This window comes from Cavia porcellus, unplaced genomic scaffold (assembly GCF_034190915.1).
Source record: "Cavia porcellus strain 051 isolate PalLab524CR breed Dunkin Hartley unplaced genomic scaffold, mCavPor4.1 scaffold_6, whole genome shotgun sequence".
NCBI lineage: Eukaryota > Metazoa > Chordata > Mammalia > Rodentia > Caviidae > Cavia > Cavia porcellus.
This window is the reverse complement of record NW_026947489.1, coordinates 39,086,337-39,113,419: the sequence shown is the minus strand read 5'-3', so window position 1 is coordinate 39,113,419 and position 27,083 is coordinate 39,086,337. Positions and strand designations below refer to the sequence as shown.

Sequence of the window (27,083 nt, the reverse complement as noted above, 5' to 3'; positions counted from 1 at the left end):
ACTGTGGGGGAAGGGAGCGCTGAAGGCCTGGAGAGGAGCAGTTCCTCTCCTTCCATCCTCTATAGCCTCCTCTCAGAGCTCTCTACCAGCTGGCCTGCCATTTTCCTGCGCCTAGAGTATACTTTTGAGGTCTGCCCTCACCATTTCTGCCCAGTTCTCCTAGGAACCCATCTATATTTCCCTTTTTACCTTCAGTTTATTTCCTGGAACTGGCCAGTTTTCTTTGGCTAGTCAATCCTTCCTGAAGTCTAACTCTATTGCAGGTTGCCTCTCCTCAGGTCTGGCCTCTTTCGTCTGCCCTGCAGCTGGAGCCCTAGGGATGGGGAGGGGGTGGGCTCTATGGTAACCCTGAGAAGAGAATGCCATCCTTCCTTATCTGCATACAGACGGGCTTATTTGCATACAGACAGATCTCATCTGCATAGACTCAGTGGGACTCTGAGAGCACATTCCAAAGTGTCCCGCCTGTTCCCTCCCACCCCAGTCTTGGCATCTCTGCGGAGGGAAGGACCCCTCCTGCCCCTGTCTGACTCTGGGTCTTTCTGTGCTCCTTTCCCACCTGCTGTCTCGCCTGCCCCTTTCCTTTCCTGTCAGAGGAGTCCTTCCCACCTCCAGCCACCACAGCTCCTTCACCCAGAAGCCTGCCTTCCAAGCAGGAGACCACTACTGGAGGCAGAGGGTTGTCTCAGTGATGGCTGCTACTCCCTGACCAGGGCTCCTGACACCCAGAGGCTAAGGGACCCAGGAAGGCCGTGCTCCGGCTTCTGGGTCCAAACAAAGGCAGGAGGAGTGGTGCTGACTGATGGAGTCAGATCCTGCTTCCTCCACTACACTGGGTCCTGTGGAATGAGAGCTGCAAGCCTCAGGAACACCCCTCTGACCTGGCAATCATGAGCCAGGTCAAAAATGAGGTCAAAGGCACAGTGCTAATCAGGTAGGCCAGATTGAGATGAAATGAATGGCTACTCCCTCAGCATATGCTACCCCAATGTGTCCTCCTGGACCTGCCCTTCTGGGGGACCCAAAGATTCTGGCATGTAAACCTCTTGTCCTGACAGATGTGCACCATGCTGAGCACCAGGGCATAGTCTTCCCCCTCTATAGTTTCCTGTGTGAAGCTAGGAAGGACATAAAGAGGGGGAGGCCACAAGGTTCTTGATAGGAGACTTCTAAGCAGCGCTTGACCAGCACCTTGCCGACAACATGGGCAACTGTGTCTCATCTCTGGCTGGGAGGCCTGGTCCAGAGGAGCTGATGGCCAGTGATCAGAATGCAAATGGTAGGGAGTGCATGTTGCTTGGAAGGGTATAGAGCACCTCATGGAGGACTCTGGTACCAATGGTTGCCTCTTGGGATGGGGTGGGAAGGAAATACATTTTCGCTTTTTGCTATGGAATTTAGAAAGATTTTGGGATCCAGACTATAATTTCTTGGAGGAATTGTGGTTTTACAGGAAGAAGTTTCTGGAGGGTGATAAAGACCATAAAAGGTGATGGTAGTCTGGGTACTGCGAGCACTCTTCAGCAGAGTCGTCTTTTAGAAGGAACATGTTGGGTGCAGATGTTATGGGCAAAATGAGGTCAAAGGCATAGTTCTAATTTTTTTCTTTTTTGGTGGGGGAGTGGTTCTAGGGGTTGAACCTAGACCTTTGCACATGTTAGGTAAGTAGGTGCCTGAACTGCTTCTACTAAACTACTTCCTTAGCCTTTTAATTTTTTTAAATCTTATTTTGAAAGACAGAGGCTGGGTATGGTGGTCCACACCTGAAATCCCAGAACTCGGGAGGCTGAGATAGGAGGATTGCTGCAAGTTCGAGAACAGACTGGGCTACAAACTGAGTTCAAGGGCAGCTCAGTAGCAAAAGTACCTGCCTGGCAAGTGAGGTTGTGAGTTCAATCCCCAGAACCACCACCAAAAAAAAAAAAAAAAAAAAAAAAATTAAATAAAAAGACTAGAAAAAAGAAAGATAAGCACTGTGGCTCAAACCTATAATTCTAGAACTTGGGAGGCTGAGGCAGGATGATTCCCACAAGTAGCCTGGGCTACATACGTAATGAGTTCAAGATTAACCTGAACTAAAACAACAAACATTAACCTGAACTACATAGAGACTCTGTCTTAAAAATAGCTTTTTTTTTTTTTGGTCTTTTTCCTTTTTATCGGTACAGGGGATCGAACTCACGACTACCTGCTTGCAAGGCAGGCACTTATGCTGCTGAGCTAAATCCTCAGCCCCTTGTCTTAAAAATAAAAAATAAATAGATAACACTTTTGAGACAGGATCTTGCTAGGTTGCCCAGGCTGGTCTCCAACTTTCAGTCCTCTTGCCTCAGATTTCCAAGTAGCTGCGATTGCTGGTGGGCACTGCTGTGCCCGCTCATAGTTTTGATTTCTTGCTCTGACTTCTATGCCCCTTCGTGTTCATTTGAAGGTCTTATTTTTATTGATCAGCCCTCCTTGCAATTTAACTTGAATTCCTCATGCTAGTCACATTCATCTTCTCCTTGTCTCCACTGACTATGGACAGAGAGAAAGCAGAAGGGTGGCCCTGTGGGACAGAGATGCTCTTCCCCTGGGGACTATGCAGATCCTGAGAACAAGTCTGAGCAAGTCATGGAAGGCACAGTGGCCCCCAGGCACCATGATGAGCACATCCTCTTCTATTGTCTGGTCCTCAGGTGCTTCCTCAACTGGGAACATCTGTACATCTCTCCTATTTGGGGTGGACCAGATAGATCATGGATGAGTTTGGGCACGGCACGGAGGTGGCCCAGCTATGTGGGAGGAACCTCTCACCTGGTGGGTGTACTGACTTCAGAGGGGCTTTGTCCTTGTGTAACAATGTGGCTTCATTAGCAGTTGACCTCTGTTCTAGGGAGCCCTCCCTCTCAGACCCACCAAGGAACAGCCACTACCACCATTGTTATCACTAAATATTCAAAAGATTTTATTAGAACATGAGATGAGATTTCCCTCTCTGAGGACACAGGAGTCCCAGCTGAAATGACAGGGTAAACTGATGGCCAGAATGGGCAGATGATAGACATAGGAGCAATGGGTCCAGGGAGGTTTGATCCCAGTGACTGTAGGTGGCCTGAGTTGCCCAGGCCAGGGGCTGGGTTCTTCCCATTTCTGCTCCATCTTCATCAACTTTGATCCGCTGCAGCTGAATCTCATCTTTTAGCCAACCCAGGAAGGTTTCTTGGAGGAACACAGCCAACTGGGTGAAGTAGCTGCTTATACTTTTTGTACTGAAAGGAAAATTTGTCAAAAAAAAAAAAAGAAAAGAAAAAATTTGTTAAGAATGAAATAAATAGTCTGTATGGAAAATTTAGGAAAAGGCAGAGGGGAAATTTCCTGTGAACTTGGAGGCCCCTCTCCCATCAGGAAAAGCAAGGTGCTGGGGAGGGCTCCATGACAAGAGCCACCAAGACAGTGACAAGGGCTCTACCTAGGCAGAGCCTCAGATCCCAAGAATTCATGTTCAAGAAATAGGCAAGAAGCCCGGAAAACTTGATTTGGGAACTGGAGGGTTGGTGGGTGCTTCCTTTGGGCTAGAGACCAATCAGAGAGGATTTGAGTGACTTCCATAGCTCCTATGGTCTCTTCCTCAATCCAGTCTTCATCCCACAGGGATGTCCCTTAGAGTCTGCCCATCTAGTCCTCTTTTCTCCTAGCCTCTCCACAGGAAGTCAGCCTGGGCACGGGAGGGAGCATACACTTTGGGATACACAAAGCTCCATTTCTAGCTCAGCCTTATTTACTACTCTTGTTTCTCTGGGAAAGTGACATCTCCTTCTTGAGGCTTGGATTTCTCCTGTGAAAAGTGGGGACAGGGTGGCCCTGTTTTCTGGACTGTTGGAAAGATTAACTGAGACAAGAGCTAAGAACATACTCACAGAATCAAGTAGATGCCTACTCCAGGCTGCTCCTGCCTTTCTTGAGGTGAGGGAAACCGACTCAAAGACAGACACATGTAGCCAACCTGCGATCCCAGAACTTGAGAAGCTGAAGCAGACAGATGGTGGATTCTTGAGTTGGAGGCCAGCCTGGGCTTCATTGCTAAGACCCTGTTTCAAAAGGAGAGAGAGGAGATAATAGGCAGGGGCCAGCTGCCCAGAAATCAGTTGTCAGAAGGCTCCTGTCCCATCCAAAGATGGGAGCCAGCGGCTTCAGCAGCCTCTAAAGTTCACCTTGAATTGACATCTCCAAGAGCCTCAAAATATGAGAAAAGATGCAGTTTTAGAAAGAGAAGGGGATCTCCCCCCACCCCAGTGTTGCCTAACGTAGACTTGGGTCATCATCCTACCACCTGGATTTGGGCTTCCCCTCCCTGCCTTGGCTCCTCCTCCTCCTTCCCCTTTCAGGCCCCTAACCTTGACCTTGACAGTATGGAGTAATAGGAATGCGAATTCTGCTCTGCTCCTCACATATGAGGAGACATCCAAAGCTAAAGAATGTCTCCTCCAAAACTGAGTTCCTCAAGGTCTGTGTCCTGGACACCCTGTGACCTGTGTCCTGGCCTTGGCCGACTAACAAGTCCCAGAGCAGGCCAGCTGTTGTTTGGAGTCTCTGTCAGTCTCTGGCCCTAGACATCCCTTCCTACTCCTTGCTCCAGACCCTCCAGCATGCCCAGGAACCCTACTCCCCCCGGCTGGCTAGATTTGGGGAAAGAGCAGAAGAGGTATGGGATTGGTGTCTGTCAGAGCCTGGGAAGGTCTGTGGGTGGATCCTGAATGGAGGAGGAAGAGTCCAGATGGAAGAGCCTCCTACTGCTAGCCCATAGCTCCTTTGCTCCATTGCTAGCCCCAGACACAGCAAAGCAGGATCTCCTAGCAACAGTACAGTAGCAGGGGGCTGGGGAGAGGTGTGGTGGCTGGAAAAGTGGGGCGGGGGATGATATCATAAATTATCCCCTACCCCCTCCCTTCCAGGCCATCCTTCCTCAGTCAAAAACAACCTCCTTTTTCTCTCCACCTGCTCCCCATTCAGGGTCTCCTCAGCAAAGGTGGTCCCTATAGATGGCCCTCAAGGTCAAAGTGATCATTCTCTGCTTCTGGTTGGGCCCTGGAAGGAAAGAACTCACCATCCCAGCATCCTTCATGGCCTCTGTTGGAACTCCATGGTAGTGGGAAGGAAAAGGCTGGTTTCCAACAGGACCCCAGCAGAAGTCCCAGAAGACCCTCTCTCCTGCCTCTCTTTGGGGGTGCTGAAAGGAAGAAAAGACCCTCCTACTCAAAACACTTTTGGGGCTTGACTTCCATAAACAAAAGATTTGAGTGTGGACATACAAGTATTCAAAGGGATAGTTGGCCCTTCAACCAAGCTAAATAAGTCTGTTTCTCTTTCCCAATAGTTGGGTTCCAGGAATCTCCATTAAGCAGCTAAATCTAGGTACAATTCTTTCCTTACCTCTCCCCTCAGCCATGTCAAGCCACAGGTCAAAGAACTGGTGCTGTAGCAGTACAAGTCTTGGTTAGACTTTGGGAAGGACTTCCTAAGGCAGGAATAAGATTGCAGAATGTTCTGGTTGGAGAGAGGAAAAATCAACTTGGTATAGAAACTAGGTTAGGATTTTTAGAATTTTTGTGTGTGTGTGCCAGGGATCAAACGCATGACCTCGTGCTTGCCAGGCAGGGACTTATGCTGCTGAGTTAGATCCCTGACCCTGAGAAATCTACTTATAGCCTTACAGACATATCTTAATATATGAGCTGTTTATTCTTTTTTTTTTTTTAAATTGGGGCTCGAACTCACAACCTTGCGCTTGCCAGGCAGGCGCCTGTGCCTCTGAGATAAATCCCTGGCCCACTTCTGGAATTTTAGTCATTAACTCTTACTAAGCTACATGAAATAACCCTTATCACAGAGCCTGATGCATAGTATGTTTTCCATTTTGGCCATTTAAAAAATCATGCATCAATGTGCATTTTATGGGATGAGTATCTGAAAAATCCCTAGAGGCTTATCTCTGATCCTCCAGGAATCCCATGGGAAAATCCAGATAGAAGGTCACTGAAGTACAAGATGGCAGCCAATTGTCATGGCAACAGCAGGAAGAGTCAGGTTGGCTGTCGGGGTGGTGCTGGGAGGCCAGCTGGTGCCAGATGGACCATCCCAGCAGAAGGCAGCCCCAGCCGGGTGAAGCTCATGCCTTGTGCCCAGGGCTCTCCCTCCATATGCCAGCTTCAGCCTGATCCAAAGTCTTTCCTCCTCCTGATTCTTGCTTGCACAACATGGAGTGACTGCTAAGAGACAAAAGATCCTCCTGCTTAAAGTCTCCCTGGCCTGGGGGCCTGGAAGTCTAAATAGATTGTCTGAACTTAGCTTACTCCTGGCAATGCTGAACAGACAGAAAATGGGACTTCAACGGGTGTCTGGTGTCAGGGCTTGGGGGTACCATCTTACACACGTTCATGTAGGAGTAAGTCCATAATATTTGACCTTGGTACCATTGGAGGATATGATGGTTATGGGCAAAGTGGGAATACAGGGATCCCCCTGTCCCTCTTCTCCTCCCAATATTGCTGGGTGGTGTGTATATGTGGCCAGCAGCTGCATACCCTCCAAGGAGGAGGAAAGATACAATGTTAAGAAGACCACCACACTTAAAAACAAGCCCCTCTCAACCAGTCTTATCCAGTTCTCACTTGCTTCAGACCCCAAGAACTTCAGTCACAGAGCCCTACACCCTCCCTGAATGGGCCTTCGTCATGGATCGCACCCCCGAACCTCTGCTCTCTTCCTTGGCCACCTGAGGCTCACATTTCCAACAGGGAATTATTCCTGGTTGCTCCCAGCAGCCCCCAATGGCCCTACAACTCTCTCTTGGCATTTAGTTTTAATTTGACATCTGCACACAGCTTTACAAATACTCCCATCACACCATTCTATTGATTTTTCAGGGTAGCCATTGAAGAAAATCTAAACCCAAAGGCCACCTAGCTAGAAAGAGAAGGAAGTCATAATATGTATCCTAACCAGCCTGTCCAAGTTCAGAGTCAAAACCCCAAATCCCTTGCTTTCTTGATCTTCCTGCAGACACAACCTTCCACCAACCAAGTCTGAGCAAGGTGCTGTTTGAGGCAATGACTGCAACCATTCTGCCACTCCAAGTGTCCTAATTCAAACAACTACTAGAAGGGCCAGGATGGTCACAAGAGCTTGGCAGTGAGGAATGTCAGAGAATGTCCCCTAGAGAGACAAGAGTGGGCTTGGAGACTGCAGTGGCCTCAGCATTTCTTTCTGGCTCTGGTTACTCTTATCTTTCCACCATTCTATTACAGCTCTCCCTGGAGAGAGGCTATGGGCATGATCTGGGAGAACCCTGACAGCCATTCTGCAGGAAGAAGAGAGGAGGTTCAGGTGTGTCAGGCCCAAAGGCACCCTGGAGAGCTTTGTATGAGCTGGGAAGGAAGACCAGAGAGACCACCTGGCAGGATTGGCAGGCATAGCAGGGGAGAAATAGGGAGCAGACAGGGGCAGGGCCTTACGTGTGGGGTGGGGATGGGGAGGCTGACTGCATGGGGGATGGGAGGCAGTCCTAAAAATGGCTCTGTACAGCCTCACCATGAGACCCTGGCCAGACCTCAGTTCCTCTCTACTTCCTGTCCAGACCTGGTTAAAGCCTGAGGCCACCATCAGCCCTCCCTTCCTCTAATTCCACTTTACCCCATCCCCGGGGCCTTAGGAAGCTAAGCTGTCTCACCTGACAGGGCCATTTCCATGCCACTCACAAAGAAGTCTTTGTGCAAAGGCTGACGGGGGGGGGGGGGCCAAGATGGCAGCAGGCACCCCCTCTTGCATTCCAGCCTCCTCATCTCACTGGGTGTCCTCCTGCTCCTGGTCACGTTTTTCTAAAGAACTCCTTACAGTTGCCCCTTTCTGTTTGTCCACTCCAGCTCCCTGGACTTGTAGACTTTGACCTCTTGAATCCTTTTAAATTTTTTTCAGGAGAGTTCAGAGACTAACTCATTGCCTCAGAAAGTCAGGGCCAGGGTCCCTGTCCCTGTCTCCACGCCCATCTGCTGCCCTAACCCTAGGATGCTCATTGTGCTAGAGACCCAACCTCAGCTCTTCACTTCTCTACATCTCTCCCCCAGAGAGCTCCCACAAGCCTCTCCTGTCCCCACCCACATGTGTGTGGGTGTGTGTGTGCGTGATGGAGGAGATTCCAAAAGGGAGTGGCAGGGATGCAAACTTGGCTCCCAGGCCTGCCATACATCCCTACATTATTTGGAAGCAGCTGAGAGCCAGGAAAATAAATGTCTGCTGAGTGCTAGGCTCAGAGGGCGACCAGAAGTAGGAGTCCCCAGTCCTCCTTGTATTGTTCCCCATCCTATGCATAGGGTCTTGGGCTATCAGCAAACTTCCCCAGCACCACATCAGCAGCAAAGCTGGCCTCCCTCACATGGTATGAAGGGCTCTCTCTCTCTCTCTCTCTATCTATCTCCTGTTTTTTTTTTTTTTTTTTTTTTGAGACAGGGTCTCACAATATAGACCTGGCTGCCTTGAACTTAGGTCAATCCTCATGCCTCAGCCTCCCAAATCCTGGGATCACCTACCTCCTCAGATCCCTTAAATTGATAAACCCTTACATACCTGGGTCGCTTATCCAGGAAGCCTTCCTCAGCTCCCTAACGTAGCCTGAAGGCCCTTTTCCAGGGCTCACCAGCACTCTGTGTGGGCCTGTGGAACATGGCATGGTGTCTGCCTTCTCTGTAGACAGCTAGCTCTCCACAGCAGCTTTGTGTTCAACCTTCTTCATATGGCACTCATCACATAGTAGGGCTTCAACAAATGTTTGCTGAGTAAATGAGATGATTGAAGGCAGAGGTGAGGAAAAGAAAGGCAGGGATGCAAGATGTGCCAAAAAGAAGGAAGTCACAGGGTTTTTTTTTTTTTTTTTTTGTCTTTTTCATTTTTATTGGTACCAGGGATCGAACTCATGACTGCCTGCTTGCAAGGCAGGCACTTATGCCACTGAGCTAAATCCTCAGCCTTCAGAAATCATAGGTTTTGACAGCACTGGTATGGATGAGGCAAGCCTATGATAGTGCCCTGAATTTAAACCTGAGAACTTCAGAGTCTGATGCCCCTTACAGAGAGAAGAAACAGAAAGTTTAGCAGCCAAACCCCTGAACATGGCTTCCTCCTGAGTCCTGGTACTTCCATGCCACCACTACACAGCTAGAGCACAGGTATGTCCCCAGCACTCCTTGCAGCTAGTACCTATGCATGGGATCCTCCTGATCTCTGATCAGGGAGCTAAGGGTTGCAACTCCAGGTAGCAGTTAAGAGTACACTTAGTATTTTGGATTAAGATTAAGGAAATGAGAGCATATTACTTCAGCTGATAGCTGAAGTGAGGAAAATGCAGAAGACAGGAAAGGAGAAAAATGATAGAGTGCTCACAGTAGAAGCTTGAGGAACACTTGTGATTGGAGAACTGGTTGATTCAGAAGACTCAGTGAGTGACACTCAAGGGAGAATAATCTAGTATACAACAGAAGAACCAAAGGCCAGCGGGGAAGATGGGATGATATTAACATGAAAATTTCCACAAAGGTCAAGGAAGACCCATTCTTTTTTTTTTTTTTTTTTTTTTGTCTTTTTCTTTTTTATTGTTACCAGGGATCAAACTTATGACTGCCTGAGAGGCAGGCGTTTATGCCGCTGAGCTAAATCCCCAGCCCCAAGGAGGACCCATTCTAAGAAAGGGTTAGTAGGCCCAGATGAGGAGGCCATAACTGAGCTTTGAGAGAATACAGTTTCACTGTTGCTATGAAGAGGGAGGCCAGACTGCTAAACTGAAGAGGGGAGATGAAGTGTCACCTCCAAATCACAATGGCTTTTCACTGGCTTGAGCGATCTTCAAATTGGCAGATGATCCTTGTTACCCACAGCTCACCCTCTCCTCCCTACTGATACCCACTGTTCTGATACCCACTGTGCCTTCAACATTATCCATAGTGCTCAAAACCCTCTGAGACCTACATACTGAGGTTTCTGTACTACCTGCTGTACTGATGAATCTCACATCATTTCATGGCCTATGCTTTCTTCTTTCCCTCCTCTCTCTCCTTAATTCCACTAGTAGAAAGATTCAAATATATTTCTGGTCAGTCAGAAAATCCTTCCTATAAGCCTCACTCTCCCCCATGTCCACCAACCAAAGTTGGTTCTCAGCCCACACCTGCCAGAGGCGGCCATTTCACGGGTGCCAGCTACCTAAGATGGCGGCCTCCCTCTCTCTACTTCCGTTCCCACAGCTTGCCTCTTACCCCTGCCTCTTTCTCTCTGAAGCCTGAGTCCAACAAGGTGGGGGGCCAGGCTAGGGAGCCAAGGCCGGAGGAAGAAAGACAAAAAAGGACAGAAATGCCGACTGCTTGGCATCTCTCTTTGGCATTTGAGTCCAGTTCAGGGAGGGAGGGCAGAAGGGAAGAAAGAGAGTAGTGTGAGTTTTTATTTCTGTCCTCTTCCTGCCACCTCCCCAGGACCACCCCCACTTTGATGAAAACAAAATCTCTCCCCTTTACTCTTTTCTCTAACCCCCTCCCTGCTTTTCCTGGCTTCTACCATGAGCCTCCTGGAATGCAAATGAACTGTATTATGCAAATGTATGCAAATCAGGTCTAACAAGCGGAAGGAGGGGGCAGAATGCTTAATGAGTAATGGTAGAGGGTGCAGATGGAGGGTGTTACAAATGGTCCCTCCTTTTCTCCATTCCCACAACCTGGAGGTTTGCTGAGGGTGACAGGGTATCCCTCAATGCTGGGAAAGAGTAGAAGGTCATGGCCCATTGATTCAGCTGAGAAGACCTAGGAGGGCCTTGACTATAGGTGAGAAGCAGGGAGCTTGGGGAGAGTAGGGCTAAGTACATGGGAAGGGTACTCACTTGTATCCAGACATGGCACACCAGCCTCCCTGTCTATATGGCCTATTGATGCCAGACTCTTCTGTTCTGGGTGCTAAAAAGGTGATGCTTATGCATGCCATGGCTTGTGCATCAGAAAGAGGATTCCCAAGGGAAGATTCCCAGCCAGACCCAGGTTCTTCCTGGAGGTGGGGGTGAAAGCTGTCTCTCTTTGTGCTTTAGGGATTGGGGGCTGGGGTGGTTGCCATGGCAATGTAGTATGGAACACCCACCTCCCCAACATCCAGCCCCAGAGGACTTAGGAGATGGGGGGTTAGATAATGGATTGACGCCCCCTGATGCCCCCACCACCTGGCACTGCCAGCCAGAGATGGCGGCATCAAATTTGAGAGAATAGCCTCTTTGTTTCTAGGCTCACGGTGTTGGGGAGCAGGCATGGGCACACAGAAGGGCCTTTCCCAGGCCTTGTTCCAGTTTGTGTGACTCCTGCTGGCCTCTGGAGACTCCTTGTGGCCATCCACTGGCTTCTGTGCCCTGGCAGATGGTGGTTCCTTGCCTTTTCTCTCATGGCTTGCCAGCTATGGCTAGGTATACCTTTCCCTGTGCTTTTCCCTGGGGCCTTCCCTCCAGGCCTCCTCAAACAGGGACAACTGTCAGTCTACCTCTTTCTTGCTTTCATGGACACTGTACATGCATCCTCTCCTTTTTTGTATGAGAGCAACCTATAAACCTCCCTACCACATTAGACTTGCTCTGCCTAACCTGGGAAACACCAGGTGTGTAGAAAGGGCCAAGCTGAATTTCAAAGCCTGCGTCTTGGCTTTCCACGAACCAACAGTGCAGCCTGGATTACCCCACTTCACACCCTTGGGATATGTAAAAGGACACAGGGCTTACTGTAGCCTTCCCTGGTCTGTCCATCCCAAGTCTTACATTACCTAAGGTTGACTCCTTCCCAAAATCTCACTTTCACCCTTTCTCCTATTGGAGCGATCCGTCATTCAGAGTCCTCACATGAAGAAAAATCTGATTTCCTGTAGATAGGAATGCCAAACACAAGCAAATCTCTGAGTCAATTCTAGGCTGTTTGACGTCTATTGGTACCTACAGGAGAGCCCCTCCTCACCCTCCAAAAAGGTCGGCACAGCACCTAACTCACCACGGGGAGCTGTCCGTGGTGCTGGACGTGGCTCAGTCATCTCCGGAAGGAAAGAGGGCGGGAGGGTGGTGGGTCACCCACCTGCCCCAGCTCAGGTGAGAAACTAAAAGGAAGAGAAGCAGAGTTAGATACAGTAAGGAAACAGGAATGTAGCCCAGAAGAAAGTCTTCTCCTTGGAAACCTCCAAATTGGCAATAATCCTAGGAGGGAAGGACAGCAAGGAGAGTCAATGAACCACAGAGCTTCCCAGTCCTTTATCTCGAACTTAAGTGCCGCAGATCAGTCCAAACTTCCTCTAGATCTTAGTGGGAAATCCAGAAGGAGGTGGAGTCGGTGCTTTTTGCCCTTAGGAAAGAGCTCAGGTTGAGGAGAGAGAGGGAGAGAGAGAGAGAAAGAAAGAGAGAGAGAAAAAGAGAGAGAGAGACAGACAGACAGACAGAGACAGAGAGAGAGAGAATACTTAAAGACATCTAATTTTTATGGTTCCTAAAAGGACTTTAGCAATAGATGAAAGATACACCCAGCCTGATAGCATTTGCAGATATCAGGAGTGTAAGTAGAAAAGAGGCAGGGACCGACCAAGATGTGTGTGTGTGTGTGTGTGTCTTCCAGGCAGAGATGAAACTACATAGTGGTTCTTAATCCACATTGTTCAGTAAATGAAACTGAAGCCTGGATCTCATTCCCAGATATTCTGATTTCATTGGTTTGAGGCTGAGCCCAAACATCTGTATTCTTTAAAAAAAAAAAAAAGTGCCCCCCCCATTATTTGCATTGCATAATCAAGTTGTGAATCATTGGCCTAGAAGGAAGCAGATAGAAAAAGTGCAGAGGTGAAGCCTGATGGGTTGGAGGACCGTAACCCTAAAGAAGAAAGAACAGATAGGGAGGAGAAAGATGGGCGAATAACTCCCATGCTGATAGGCACTTATGGGCTCATACATGTCCCCAGGGCCTGGCCTCATAACCACTCAGGTGTTGGGCTTGTGTCCTTTGTGCTGTGGAAGCTCAGACCATCTCAAAGTGAGGACATAAGTGTCTCCCTGCCATGGTACTTGGTACAGAAACAGGGATAGGTGGAAAGACCTCAGGACAAGCTGCTCCCCTTCACCCTCAGGGACCCCAGGGAGGCAGCTGTGGAAGGTAAACAGCAACAATGGTCCCTTTCAGTGTCCAGACTCTAACCCTTCAGTCCAATTAGCAGACACAGCAAACAGCAATTCAGCTGCCTTCAGCTGCTGTCATAACAAACTCAGAGTTGCCTTAATGGGGAGATTAGGGCAGAAGGAGGGGGTGTCACTTGTCCTGGCAGAGCCTAGGAGGGAAGGAGGAGACTCCCCTTTTCTCTCACCTCCCTTCTAACTACATGCATACCCAACCACCTTTTCTCCTGCTTCTCTTGCTCCTCTAAGACCCAAGAAGGTTTTTAGTTTTGTTCTCATTTCCTTCCAGTGATTTAAAAGCAGTAACCTAAAGGCCTGCCTGTGGGCCAAACAGCATTATGATCCCTTGATCTCTGAGATCCTGATAAGTAAAGGAGATAGGGAAGGTCAGCCTAACCCCAGAACACTGGGATGGGAGGGAAGCTGAAGAAATAATTGCCACCATTCCAACTCCCTAACCTTGGAAGAACAGACACTTTCTTACAAATAAGCCCATGGCCATTCTGCCATGTGGACCCAACCTATTTCCTCCAACAGACTTCTGTATTTCCCACCCAGATCCCCAGGAGCCTCTTCTTTACTCTCAAAACTGGAAAAGAGGGACTGGGGATTTAGCTCCGTGGCATGAATGCCTGCCTGGCAAGTGCTAGTTGTGAGTTCAATTTCCAGTACAAAAAAAAAAAAAAAAAAAAAAAAAAAACCCACCAGAAGAAGAGGCAGTTGCTCATCCTTAAATGTAAGATTCTCTATCATGAACATGCCAGAGAGCCATTTTTCTACATTGTGAGATCAAGCACACACTATCAAACAAGACTTCCCAAACTGTAGCCTTTGACCTGCCTGCAATCTAGATTTCCCCCCATGGTCATAACCACATCTTATGGGGTGGGTTATACAGAATTCTTTGTATGATCTATCTAACAACCTTAACAGAGCTCTGGAGATACAACTCAGTGGCTTTTGTGAGGCTCTGGTTTGATCTCCAGCACTACAAAAACAAAAACATAAGGATATAATTTTTATCCCAATTATACAAACATGTGAATCAAGACTTGGAGATCACTGGATGTGGCCCTGCACACTTATAATCCTAGTATTACCAGAGGCTGAGGCACGAGGACTGCAAGTTTTGAGTCCAACCTGGGCAGCTTATAGACTTACTGACTTACAGATCTTTTCTCAAAATAAAATATTTTTAAAAGTCTGGGGGTATAGCTCAATGTGAAGACATTGGGTTTAATCCCCAATACTGTCCTGCAAAATATATAAATAAATAGATGATACAGAGATGTGTATAACTGTAAATGATGACTCCCAAACCTAGACTTCACTTCAGTCACATTTGCTCTTTCCACTTCTTCTCTCTCCAAGCTTGAAGGTTATAATAGTTATTATAATTCTTATGACCACAAGGACCTATCTACAAGACCATTCAATGCCTAGGCCTGGGCAGGGGGAAATGTCCCAAGGTGAGGGTGTGAAGTAACAACACAAATGTGAGTCAAATACTTAGGAGAAAGTTGTCTTTGGCTGCCTGGGCTGAATTCAACAAGAGATTATTAGGATGAGGGATTGAGGGGATTTGATTTCTAGTAAATTAAGTGAAGATAGCAAGACCTAAAGAACAGAACTAAAAATTTCTAGACACAGACAGAGGTGCGATGCTAGCAAGTGGATTCCCTGACCCTCACTTCGCAGGCTCTCTGGAGGCCCTGTCAACCCTGACTCCCGGTCCTATGGATCTCCTTCCGGATTTAACTGAAGGAGGAACAATGCTATAATGGCATCACTGTGAGTCTGCATCTGACAAACCCTTTAAGTCCAACAGTGTCTGCTCTTATAGTGGATTTACCTGGCCATGACCAGGTATCCCTAATCTCCTACCAAGCTCCTTAGTACTGTAGAGCCACACACATTCAACCTCACACTGGTTCACACACCAGTTCACTACCCTTACAAGCAGAAACATGTGGCTCACAAACAGCCATCTATCCCTCCTGGCAACTCCACCATACACCTCTCCACACACCATATGCATACATAAAGCAGACGTGAACCCTCACCCCGCATCCCTCCTGGCTTGCATCCCGCCTTTCCACAGAGGTGCTTGCTTTTTAGGGTTCAACCTTTCAACTCCCAGGTTTCCTGGGGCCCTCTGTTCTTTGAATGATCCTGTGGTCAGCTGTGCTCCTACAAGACAACATTAATAATATAAACTCTCTGTGGTTAGTAATATAGATTCTAAGTTCCATGTGGATGAACTTCAAAGGATCCCAAATGCATCTTTCCAACAAGCTACAAGAGGTTAAAAACATGGGGAGAGGCCTGGCAGCATAAGGGCCTTCCTGGCAAGCACGAGGTCCTGAGTTCAATTTCTGGCACTAAAAAAAAAAAAAAAAAAGTTGAGCCAAGGATGAAACTTAGTGGCACGATGCCTGCCTGGCAAGTGTAAGATTCTGAGTTCAATCCCCAGTACCAATAAATAAATAAATAAATAATCGGGAAGGGGACAGGATGTAGCTCAATAGTAGAGAACTTGTCCAGCTTAGCCTGCTAGAGGCCCTGGTTTGACCCCAGCAGCACAACAAAATAAAAATAAACAGTCAAAAAGAAACCAACCAGAAAGCCTGATGGGAGCAGTACCAGAGATTGAATCCAGGGTCTCATGCATGCTATGAACACATCCTACCACTGAGCTACATCCCTCATCTTTTTTTTTTTTTTTTTTTTTTTGTCTTTTTCCTTTTTATCAGTACCAGGGATCAAACTCATGACTGCCTGCTTTCAAGGCAGGTGCTTATGCCACTGAGCTAAATCCCCAACCCCTTAAATTTTTATTTTTAAGTGTAGCATGCCTGTAATCCCAGCACTGGGGAGGCTGAAGCAGGAGGATCATCTCAAGTTTGAGGCCAGTCTGGGCTACATACTGAGTTCAAGGCCAGCCTGAAATACAAAGTAAGAGCCTGTCTCACCCCTCCCCACATTTTGAGGGACTAGGTTGTTCGGTCTGGCCTTAAACTTGTGATCCTTCTGCTTCAATCTCCCACCATGTAACTAGGGGAGATTAATCAGAGCCTTTCCTAAAAGAATTCATTTACCTGGCTTGAGCTAAATATTTTATACAAGACAGTTTAGGCACAGCACCAAGCCTGACTTAGAAGCCTGTCTTTCTTGGTGGCTCATAACTGGTCCTTTCCTCTTGGCTGCCTTTCCTCTTTCCTGAACTGTTCCCTCTGTCACAGGGCAGACTCACCTCCACTCCCTACCTCACTCTTTCTCCAGCTTCCCACAGGCAAATTCAGTGGGAAAAGCTTTGGGTCATCCTTGTGCAGAGGCCATGCTAATCTTCTCTGCCTCGTTCCAGCTTTAGTATATATGCTGTCAAAGCAAGCACGGTGGGAAAAACTCGGGTTTGAAGCCCTTGGGATGTGTGGTGGCTCACCCATAAAATGGAGTTAATAACAGCCCCTCTTGACGTTGGGGGATTGAAGAAGGGCATGTAGGTATAAATTGGGGATTATTAGTCCAAGCCTAAAACCTATTCCCTTTCTCCCTAATCCAATCTCCACCCTCCTTTTCTCCAAGAAACTCAAATTCCAAATAGCTGAAAAGTGCTAATCTCTCCATTCTCCAAATCTCTAAGGAGAGGAGACATATGTATTCCAGGGTCCCTAAACCTCCCCCCCCCCTCTTTTTTTAAAAGTTTGGATTCACCAATATCTTTCCTACATAATATATAATTGAGTAATTATCTTCTAGCTACAAAAATCAGGAAATTTTAAATTTATACTGAAAAGCAGAGGCAGCAAAAAAGGTCATTTTGCCCAGTTCTCCTGTGGATGCAACTCATTACTGCCCCATGTCCGGGAATGCCAGGTAACAGAGGTGGGAAGTGATGAAAAAAGCAGACAGATGGTGGGTTCTAGCTTTGGCCACATTTACTTTTACTCTGCAAAGCAACTATAGACCCTCCTTTCCTCAGCTGAACCTAACCATTCTTTTGCTCAAAATATTTAGGTCAGGCCAGATAAATGGATTCTTTTAGGAAAGGCCCTGATGAGTCTTACTAATTCTTTGCTTTCTCTGAGTAGCATAGATACTAAACTACAAAGTCCTTCGTGTTTGAGCTCCTTCGGGCCTTTTGCTCTTGTATGTGATTTCCAAGAGTGAGGCTGGTGTAAGAGAGTAGGGTGCCCTGAAAGATTCCAACTCAAAGCCTGTGGTCATTGATAACAAAAGCAGCATGAAAATTGCTTAAAGGCATCACTCTCTGTCGCTATGCCCAAAGGAGGAGAGAATATGAAAAGGAAGAAGAGATATTTTGCACTCCATTGCCCCAGACCTGTAGTTGGGCAAAAGGTCTCCTGTTATTCTGTCCAGCTGGTTCCCTTGCTTGCTAATTCTTTTGTAGAGCAAACCCCACTCCCACTTCAGTAATCCTGGCCCTATTTCCACTCACTTCCATTTGGAGATTCTCCACTCCCACCTAGTCAAGCTGGTTTGGAGAGAGGGTCAAATCCCAGGCCAAGGTTCTCAGGTGCCTTCCTACAATCATGCCCTGCCAGCAATAGCAGCGGCGGCCTGGAGAGAAAGGGCTCCCCTGTGCTGCTAGGGGAAGCCTGGGCCAGGAGCCCCAGGCACGTCCTGCACAGTCCTGCGAAGATTTCCACGGATTGCTCGAATTGCTCACTGGACGCAGCTTTCCAAGCTCAGGGAGCAGAGGGGAATCACAGGGGACCGCGGAGCCAGGAAGGAGGGGAACGGGGTGCTGCATCCCGGGGCTAAGGTGTGGGCCGGCGCCGCCTACCTGGAAAGTCTCTCGAGTGAGCCAAGGTCCTTTTGCGCCCAGACCTCCCGCCCGCCCCCGCTCAGTTCCTGTGCGCAGTGTATGGGGTTATTTTTACTTTCGGTTATCTAGCTTTATGAAAACTCCACACCACTCATACAGCTAGATAACCAAAGATAACAACCAACCCCGCCTCCTGGCTGCGGCTGCTGCCTCTTCCACGCAGCCACCTGGCCGCCATCGCCGCCCAGGCCTCCGCAGCCTCCAGTCGCAGCCCGCCCGTGGGGGTTGGAGGAGGAGACACGCGTGGAGGCGGCGGAGAGCGATGGAATCTGGACCGCATGATTCAGACCCAGGGATGCAGGCACGAGAGACTGAAAAAGGCGCGGAAAGGATGCCATGGCCTCTGGTGTCGAGGTCTGGGATCCACCCCGGACCCAGACTCCAAAAGCTTCCGAAGCCCCCTTTCCCGGTGTCCCTCTCGATCAGACGTGGGAGTCTTGCCAGCGCCGGGAGGATGAGCTTCCTAGCTTTTCGTGCCACCCGGGAAGCCTGCAGGAACCAATCGCGCCAAAGCCTCCGACCTCGCTGGGCTTCAGCGCCTCCTCCGGAGACTGTGAGTCCTTCGCTGGGTCCATGGACGCTTGGGAAGCGCAGCGCAAAGTGCCCCGGCCGACTCTCCATTCTCGAGGGCGGCGAGAGTGAAGGGGACGCGAGGAAAGAGAGGAGCCAGGCCGCCAACGAAGGGGTGAAGCCCAGCTTACCCCTGTAGGAAGCTGGGAAATCCTCTAGCGTCAGGAAAGGGAAACCTGTGGGGCGGAGGGCAAGGCGCCCCAGAGCCTCCCCAGCAAAGAACCCACCCAGCACGGGATCCGAGAAAGCACGTGTGAGCCAGGTGCGCGGAGAGCAGAGTGGCGGAGGTCCGACCGGGAGCCGAGCCCCAGGCCCTACCGAATCCCCGAGGAACGGCTTTGTGCTGGGAGGATCACAAACAACCCAAGGCTATAACCATAGCTGGGTCACTAATAGAGATGCCCTAGGGGCTGGTAGGAATACAGATCGGGCCAGGGACTGACCAGGAGCAGGTCCAGGGGGTCCCCAAAGGGCGCGGAAGTGAAGGCACTGCAAGCGGTCCCCTATGCGCGCGCCCACTCCGCGCCCACGGCGGGGAGGCCACTTACGTGACAGCCAGTGTCCACCAGAGCCCTCGGCGCAGTCCTCCGCGCGGCTACAGCCGGTGGAGCACAGGGACCCGACTTCTGAACGCCCGCGCTTTGCGGACGCCGGGACGGAACAGCTCGCCCAGTTCTCTGCCTTCACCGAGCTAGGGCGAGCGGGGCGGTACGGGTCTCACCTGCCCAGCTCCCAGCTCGGCCTCCACCGCGGCTCTGGCCCCGCGCGCTCCGGCTCCGGACTTTTCATTCATCCTTTCGCACTCCCTCCTCAGGCAAGCCTCTGATTGGCTCTACCTAGCGTGACGTCACTGCCTCCACTCTCGGCCCCGCCCCTCCTCCTTCCCCGGCCCGGCCTTGACTCACAATTGGGGCTCTCTTCCTAGCCAGAATGGTAGGGGGTGGCGGTGGGAGGAGGGTTGTGTGGGAGGGACTACGTCTGTGTGCTGATTCTCTGCCTCTTGCTGCCTGCCCTCCCTATCTCCGAGACCCGCCTGCCACGGCTAATGTATTGCTGTTTGTGTTTCTGATCCACAACGCTCTTGGATATATATTTTCCATTGTGGCCCTAGGTGTATTGCACCGGGATGAGGCACGAAGGTACAAAAGAGATCCCTTCCACAAGAGACAAGATACCCCGAAACTACCTCTTCGCCTTCTTCCCGACTCAATATTCTTTATGCTTCTCCCCGTTCTGATCCTTACCAAACTGTGATACAAATCTTTAGGATGGTTTTCAACTCAAACAGTGAGGGAAAGATTCTGGAGTTTGGGACTCCTACTGGGAGACGCTGAGGCCTGAGCGAGGTCAAGACTCCTTCCCAACTTTAGGGGAAAGGAACTGCTTCTGTGCACCTGCACCCTCAACTCTGTCCTGAAGGGAAAAGACCGGTCTCTAACAAGGCTCCATCCAGTCTCAACTTTCCAAACCTGCCTCCCAATCTGGCTCAGCAGAATATTCCTGGTTCATCCTTTTTGCAGGTGATTCAGAGCCTAAATAATGCTGTCTCAGCCTTGGGTGGCACACAGCTCTGCTGATAGCACATTCCAGATTCTGGTTACCCAGAGGAGATCAGAGAGCAATCTTCTGGCTTCTAGGAGCTGCAGTCCGCGCCAAGGAGCAGACACTCCACCTTTCCACTCACATTCCTCTGCATCCCTCCCCAGAGAGACTCTAAAGCTCAGATACCTGGATCCTATGGGTCAGTTAGCACCATTTGCTCTCCTGATGTTGGACTATAGGTGGTCCCTAGGGTGGGGTGCACTCCAAGGGACCATTGTTTGATCTCAGGTCTGCCCATGTTGTTTTATCTGTGGGTGTGCCTAGCCCTGGACAAAGCCAAGCTGGAAAGCTATTCAGCCAAGTGAATGGACAATGGGTTAATCTGGTGTACCTCTCATAGACGGAATCATGTCTGAATAACCACTGCTACTGGAGACAGTGGGCATAGTCTGAGTCAGGAGAAAGCTCAGTGGCCTTGAAGCTGCCTACCTACTGGAATTGTTACAGGATCTCAGGGTATTCTCAGGTTTGGCACAGCATTTCCCTCTGCTGGCTTCCACTCAAGGACCTTACCCAAGAGGAAGGCTTCCACAGTGCCAATACTTCACATATGACCACCCTAGAACAGTGAGTACAAGAGCCAGTGAAAGGAGAAGAGGCAGACAGTGTCCACTCCCTACACCATTCCATATTGTCATGTCCTCCCAGCTGCCCTTGCAGTTCAGAATACATAGGGGAAGCCTTGACATCCCTGCTCCTCCAGAACAGTTGCAGTAAGTAAGTAAGTAAATAAATAAATAAATAAATAAATGGAACCAAATACTCTCCCAGATAGACCTTCCTGTCAGCTTGCTGCTAATACATTCCTTAAATATGCACCCTTATATATCCTGGAGAAACACAGTGTATCCCAGCCTTTTCTCTCCATGCAAGACAGCCCCCTCAAAGATTTCTCAGCAAACCATTTAATCACTGCTATCATGGGATCTTCCAGAATTTGAAATTGGGCCTACATTTCTCCAGACACACCAGCAACTCTCCCCACAAGTATCTTCTCTCTTGCCCTCCCTAAAGCACTGTAAGTAAACCTTCTTTTCCTCTCCTTTCCAGCATCAAGAGACCAACTTTTCAGGCATTGCTGTATTTTTGTTGAGAGGGAAGAGGACACAAAGTTTTTCTTCCCCCTAGGAGAGATTCCCTTATCAAATTCAGACTTAATTAGAATTCTTCAAAAACCAATGTCAAGAGAGAAATGGGTACATTCCGTTGTATAGCTGTGTTCTAAAAACACATATATCAGAATTCCCCCATGTGACTAGATAAAGAATAACACTTTCCTGCCTTTTACTGTGGGTCTGAGTTCTAAGAGGTTTTCAGTCTGAATAGAAGGTCCAGATTAAGGAGAGACCACCCACACGCACACAAAGGCAAAAAGATTATTCTAAACTGTCTTGGCATGTTCACATGGAATCCCCACCCTGTCCAGATTCCTGGAAAAATACACTTCTGTTTGAATTTGACAGGTTTCCTGGACAACCCAACTTCCCGTCCAGGGGTATCTGCCTTGATTCCAATGGAGAAGCAGTTCCTTTCCCCTACAGGAGTAGAAGCCAGAAAAAAACCTGGAGAACTCAGCACTGCATGGGAATTGGAATAGCTTCGCATATCAATCCATGTTGTTCCCTTTTCAAACAAGGAACTAGTTGAAGGGTGGCAAATGAGACAGCCTCTTGAGGGCAGAGACAATTTCTGACATACTCTTTGTTCAGGAAGAAACAAAGTAGGCAAACTTTAGGCAGAGTATAGAAACATAGTACAGGAAGAGAGCCAGGAACTGATAAGTTAGTAAAGGTCTGTGTGCTCCTGTGTGTACACCTGTCTTTTTTGCCATTCTACAGTTGTGGGCATTACAGTGAGGAGCAGGGCATTGATCACTTTGCCTTCTGTGGGATTCCAAGATAGGTGAGGGGGAGGGGATGGGGCATTGTGCCTAGTGGGCTGTGTTCATGACCATCTTGTGGTTCCTTTGAACAGGGAAGACGCCAGATATGGCAAGCCTGTAGGATGTAAACTCCTGGAGCAAAGTGGATGTCCTCTGGTGTTGGCCCACCAGCCTCAGTTTCTCTAGGGAGGCCTTAGCTAGAGCTTGTGACACTGCTCCCTAGAGTTCTCACAGGGAGATGACCTGTGGATCCCACCTTGAGTTCTTCCAGGGAAATTCTGGGTGACTCTGAGGAGAGTGTCCTGAATCCCTGGCTAATCCCTGTGAGTGTGGGTCTCCTCAACTCAGGAGCCTGTGGTCTTTTCAGTGCCCTCCATGCCCCTTGAACTGCCCTCTTTTTGTCTGTCTGAAGGGGATCATGCGGAGAAAAACATGGTCAGAATTATTACTCTGGATGCAGCTTTTAGATAGATCTGCATAATTCATGTCCCAAAACACATTTTGGCAGTAAACCACTCTCTTGAAATATTCAGGTAATTCAATAAAGACATATTTTCTCTTTGTTTCAATTACCAGGTTAATTTGTCTTGAAGACACAAATGAAAGCTGCATTTGAGAGAGGCTAAGAACAGATATTTATTTCTGTTTTATGAATGAATTATTATTGTAAACATGATCATACATTATTCTTTCCTATAAAATATTTGCATTGTCTATGGGGTTGTGACAAATAAGAATGGGAATTGACAGTAAAAATATAGTGAGACTGTGTGAATATAGAATATATAGATACAGACACAGATATATGTAGATAGTTTGCAAGCAGGGGAGGTTAAAGAGAGTGGTGGAGACATACTACAGAGGAGTATTCTGTCCTAGGAGTACCATCTTTTCCCCTTTAAGAGTATCTTTTCCTCTGGTGGAGTGGCCAGCCTATCTAAACACCATCTTACTGGCCTGCTCCCAATTCAGTTTTGAGCTTCACAGCACTCACTCGCCCTAGGGCCCCTGGGATGCTGGGGAGGTGAGAACAGGGTGGCAGAGATGGGAGAGGGTTGCTGGTTCATCCAGATTGGACCCTTCCTACAAGATTCCTGACCAGTGGCATAGGCCTCCTTAAGGGGTGTAAGCATGGGTACCATGTCCAAGGGTACCAGACACACACATTCAAACTTAATCAACTCAGAAAAATGCAAGGGCAAATCCATGTGCGCTCCAACAGTATCACCTCCTGACACTTAAAGATATGATGCATGCCCTCGTGATCTGGCACACATACCTGCTCACAGGGCCCACTCCTCTCAACCCAACATTCCCTTCCTTTCTCATCTCATCACCATGCATGGATAGCTGTGTTTCCCTCTGCAACCAACCACCTCCCCTAGGGTTCATTGTCTCTCTCTCTCCTAGGGAGTCTGCAGGAGACAGGAGAGTTCCTGGATCCCCACAGTTTTCCTCTCTGTCACAGAACTGATGCTTTTCTTCCCAAGCTATCTTGTTCTGTTCCCATTGTTACCAACTTTACAGGTCTCACTGCAGATTAGAGAAGAATCAGAGGTGGGAATGGGTGGAGAGGACAAGAATAAACACAGGTGATAAAGCCAGCTTCCCCTTTTGCCCCCCACCCTCACCACCATCACAAACAACAAGGAAGAAAATAAATACCCCAACAGCCAGAGGTCCACCTATGATGACACCAGAAACAAATGAGGCTGCTGCTTCTCAGCTCCCCAGCTCCTGTAAGGAGGAGAATGTCAAGGTTAGAGTCCTGGGCTCTGATCTCTTCCCTAACAGCTCCCAGCCTTCTGTGACTCCCCCTAGTGCTGCACCCCCAGGACCTGAGCATTAGGCTTTCCCTCTTCCTTTTCTAGGGCTCCAGGCCATCCCCTGGAGGTTGAAAGAGAAAAGCTTAGACCTGCAGGCTGGCTAGGGCCCCCTGTCGCTTCATCTTATGTGAATGACTCTAATCCTGTCTGGTCCTCACAACCTCCTTCACTACCATCCAAAACCTTCAGGCCCAGGTTTTGAGCGAAATCCATGATGGAAATTTGGTCTTGAATTTAGAGAAGCTAATTCTTGACCAATGAACCCTGCTTCCTCTTAGATTGCTAATGCTTATGGTCTACCAGAGACCACACTTTGAATGGAATGAAGAATCTGGCTGAGTATGGATTTTTGTCTGTCTAGATCTAATGACACTATTAACTGTAAAGTGTTGTACACACCGAAGATATTCTCTATTGTAATCTCTCTAGCTTTCCCCAGCCCTCCCTGTCATTACCTGTCTACCCATCCATGTATATCTCTCAGGATTCATAAGGACACCAGTACTATCAATTTTGTCCTCCCTTTTCACAAACACAAAAGGTGTGAATACAAATCAGTTATTTATCATTATTTTAACATTGGGCACAGAACTCAGTCCACCCTTTGTAGTCTTCCCAGTACTTTGCTTTCAGGTTAAATTGGAGTTTGGGGGAATTATGTGTAGCAAAGGTAACTGAGCTCCAAAAATAACAGGATGGGTGTGTTTAAATTAGGGTTTTCAAGAGTGACATATAGTTTAGGTAACAGAGCTCCTAAAATACCAGGACTGGTATGTTTATGTGTATATGTTGAGAAGCTGATGGATTCTTTAACCTCAAACAATCCACAACTAATTTTTTTAAGTCAAGAAAGTAGGCTACTAAGTGCAGGGAAAATGAGAAAAGGAGTGTGAGTGTTGGGGAGCAGGAATAAGCTTCATGCCCAAGCCTGATTTCTAGGGGGTGCTCTGAATATCCCCCAACTTTTTACACCCACAAATACTAGACCCCAGCCTGGGCTCTGCTAATTCATCCACTTCATAAAAGGATGCTTCAATCTGAAACTACTGCATTAGCATCATGTCAAATAGGGACCACTCCATCCCATGCCAATTTGCTGACAAACCAGAAAACAGGCAGAAGGATATCAAGGAACCTCTGGTTCCTCTTTCAACCCAAATTAGTGGGAGGGCTTGGGTCTATGGGGCAGCTACACCTCTCCTCACTGACTTCTGCCCTGCTATTTCACCATCCACACCAGGCACACACACAATGCCCTGAGGAACACAGTGGTGAAGGGCACAGCCCCATATGCAAGGCTGTGCACACGAATGATGGCTGGCAGCTTCCTCTCTCCCCGCATTCTGGCCTCTGGGGCACCAGGAGCTGGGGCTCTGTTTGGACCTCCACTGCCCTACAATGCTCCCAGTGATTCAAAATAGAAAGTGCAGGGTGGTGGAGGGCTAGGGGCAGGAGAGTGCCTTGGGTCTCCACCTCCTGACGCTTCTTAAAACAACACCAAAGAGACAAAACACCTCTATTTGATAAATGAGGAAGGGGCTAGAGTAGGGCTGTCTTCTGTTTTAGCCCAAGCATCTACAGCAACCCCTTGTTTGGCTTTTGGCTTCCCTCTGCCTCCTTCCCACCTACCAGTCCATTGCAAAGGGGTGGAAGAAGAGTGAAATTAATCTAAATCTCCATAACATCTTTCTGGATCCACCCACCCCACCCCACCCCGCAATTCTGCTTTCTACCTTCCTGGAAACGTGGGTCTCTCAGACTTTTTCTTCCCTTAAAACCTGCCGAGTCTAGAGCAGAAAAGAATAGGAGACAGAGGGAGGAAGGAAGATCAGAAGCCTAAATCCAACAAGCATTATTCTCTTCCCTTCCACCTCCACTACAACCTTCCCTCCTGCCTCTGCTCTGGTGTAAGCATTAAGATGTTGGCCATGTCTGGTGGAGAGAAGGGAGGGGCAGATTAATAGGATCAGTAGCACCATGACCCTATAGCTCCCTCCTCCAATCCCATTGATAAACTTAGTGAGCTGTCTGGGCTGGCAGGGGCCAGGGGAAGGAGGGGCCCCAGAGGCGCTCTGGGCGGCTAGGCAGGGCCACCTTTCAAAGTACAAACCCTGGCAGCGGGAGGTAAAGCCCCACCTAGGCCAACTCCTTCTCCTTATTCAGACCTCATGCCTCTTGAGGTCCCCCTAGATCTTTTATCAGCCTTTTCTTTCTGTGATTATTTTACCAGCCTCCATTAGCCAGTAGCAAAGTAGGAGGGTTATGGTGCTCTGATTCATTTTAGGGGATCCCTTCCCACCCCCAGCTCAGATGTCTGAGAGAGCTGGGATCTATTCAGGATCCCAGTGGCTACTTACCAGGCTCCTGTGAAGAGGCGAGGCAGCACGGTGGCCCCTGCAGCTGGACTGCCTGTCTCCCCCCAGCTCCTAGCCTCTTGTGGAGTGGAGGATGCGGCTCCGGTGACGTAGCATCTGTCTATCCATTCAGGAATTTCATTTGCTTCTCTCTTTCTTTCTCTTGCTGCTCTCCCTGAAAAGGCAGCAAAAAGGGGGTGCTGCCCCTATCTGGAGACATCAGCACCACCAAAATCACAGCCCACTCTGATGAAGCCCCCCCTTCACGTCTGTGTGGGAAGGGGTCTTTGTCATCTGTACCCTTTTCTCCACCTTCCTCTGCTGCCTTTTCTAACCTGAGGCTGGTAGAAGGGGTTGAGGGACGCTATTGTTCTTCCAGGTCACCCTTGTCCCCAAAGGAAAGGAGAGAAAGGGTGTGACAGAAGTACCCTTGTCCCCAGGCTCCTTTGAGTTTTAATTCACTTTTAAACTTCAGAGAGTGATTAAATGCTAGGAAAGAGAAGGCTGGGGAAGGGAGCTGATAAGAAGTCACAGAAAGAGGACATGGTCTGCCACGTGACAGTTTGGGGTGTTCTTCCCTCTGGCCCCCTAACCTAGTCTGCCCAACTAATCAAAAATCCAGATCTTAGTGGTGAAGGAGAAAGTGACAATTGGAAGATGAAGGCTGAGAGCTGGAGGGGGTGACCAGCTCTTGGAAGTCCAGACAGAAGAGGAGGGGTGGGACCACAGACTCAGAGTGGGAGATAAATCATCTTGTTCTTAGAGGAGCGAGTGTGATTGGGGGTTGGTTTCCAGGGCTGGG

General features: G+C 48.7%; 2 long non-coding RNA genes and 1 pseudogene across 14 annotated transcripts; 1 reads left to right on the top strand and 2 right to left on the bottom strand.

Moving 5' to 3' along the window:
• Positions 1-2,920: 2,920 nt before the first annotated feature.
• Positions 2,921-27,083, bottom strand: LOC101787908 (uncharacterized). Of its 13 annotated transcripts, XR_010048041.1 has the most exons (11): positions 26,617-27,082; positions 26,285-26,456; positions 25,661-25,714; positions 23,767-23,838; positions 12,036-12,138; positions 11,815-11,910; positions 8,602-8,806; positions 5,413-5,526; positions 5,087-5,209; positions 3,900-4,070; positions 2,921-3,251 (listed from the first exon to the last, which is right to left on the bottom strand). It is a non-coding gene; the product is annotated as an uncharacterized LOC101787908 (long non-coding RNA). The 13 variants fall into 13 exon arrangements; XR_002792673.2 differs by lacking the exon at positions 25,661-25,714 and having other exon boundaries at positions 12,027-12,138; positions 26,617-27,083; XR_010048046.1 differs by lacking the exon at positions 25,661-25,714 and having other exon boundaries at positions 5,413-5,497; positions 26,617-27,083.
• On the bottom strand, positions 16,493-16,592 carry LOC111758540 (U6 spliceosomal RNA; annotated as a pseudogene).
• Positions 19,477-20,989, top strand: LOC134476423 (uncharacterized). The gene is made up of 2 exons (XR_010048051.1): positions 19,477-19,550; positions 19,729-20,989. It is a non-coding gene; the product is annotated as an uncharacterized LOC134476423 (long non-coding RNA).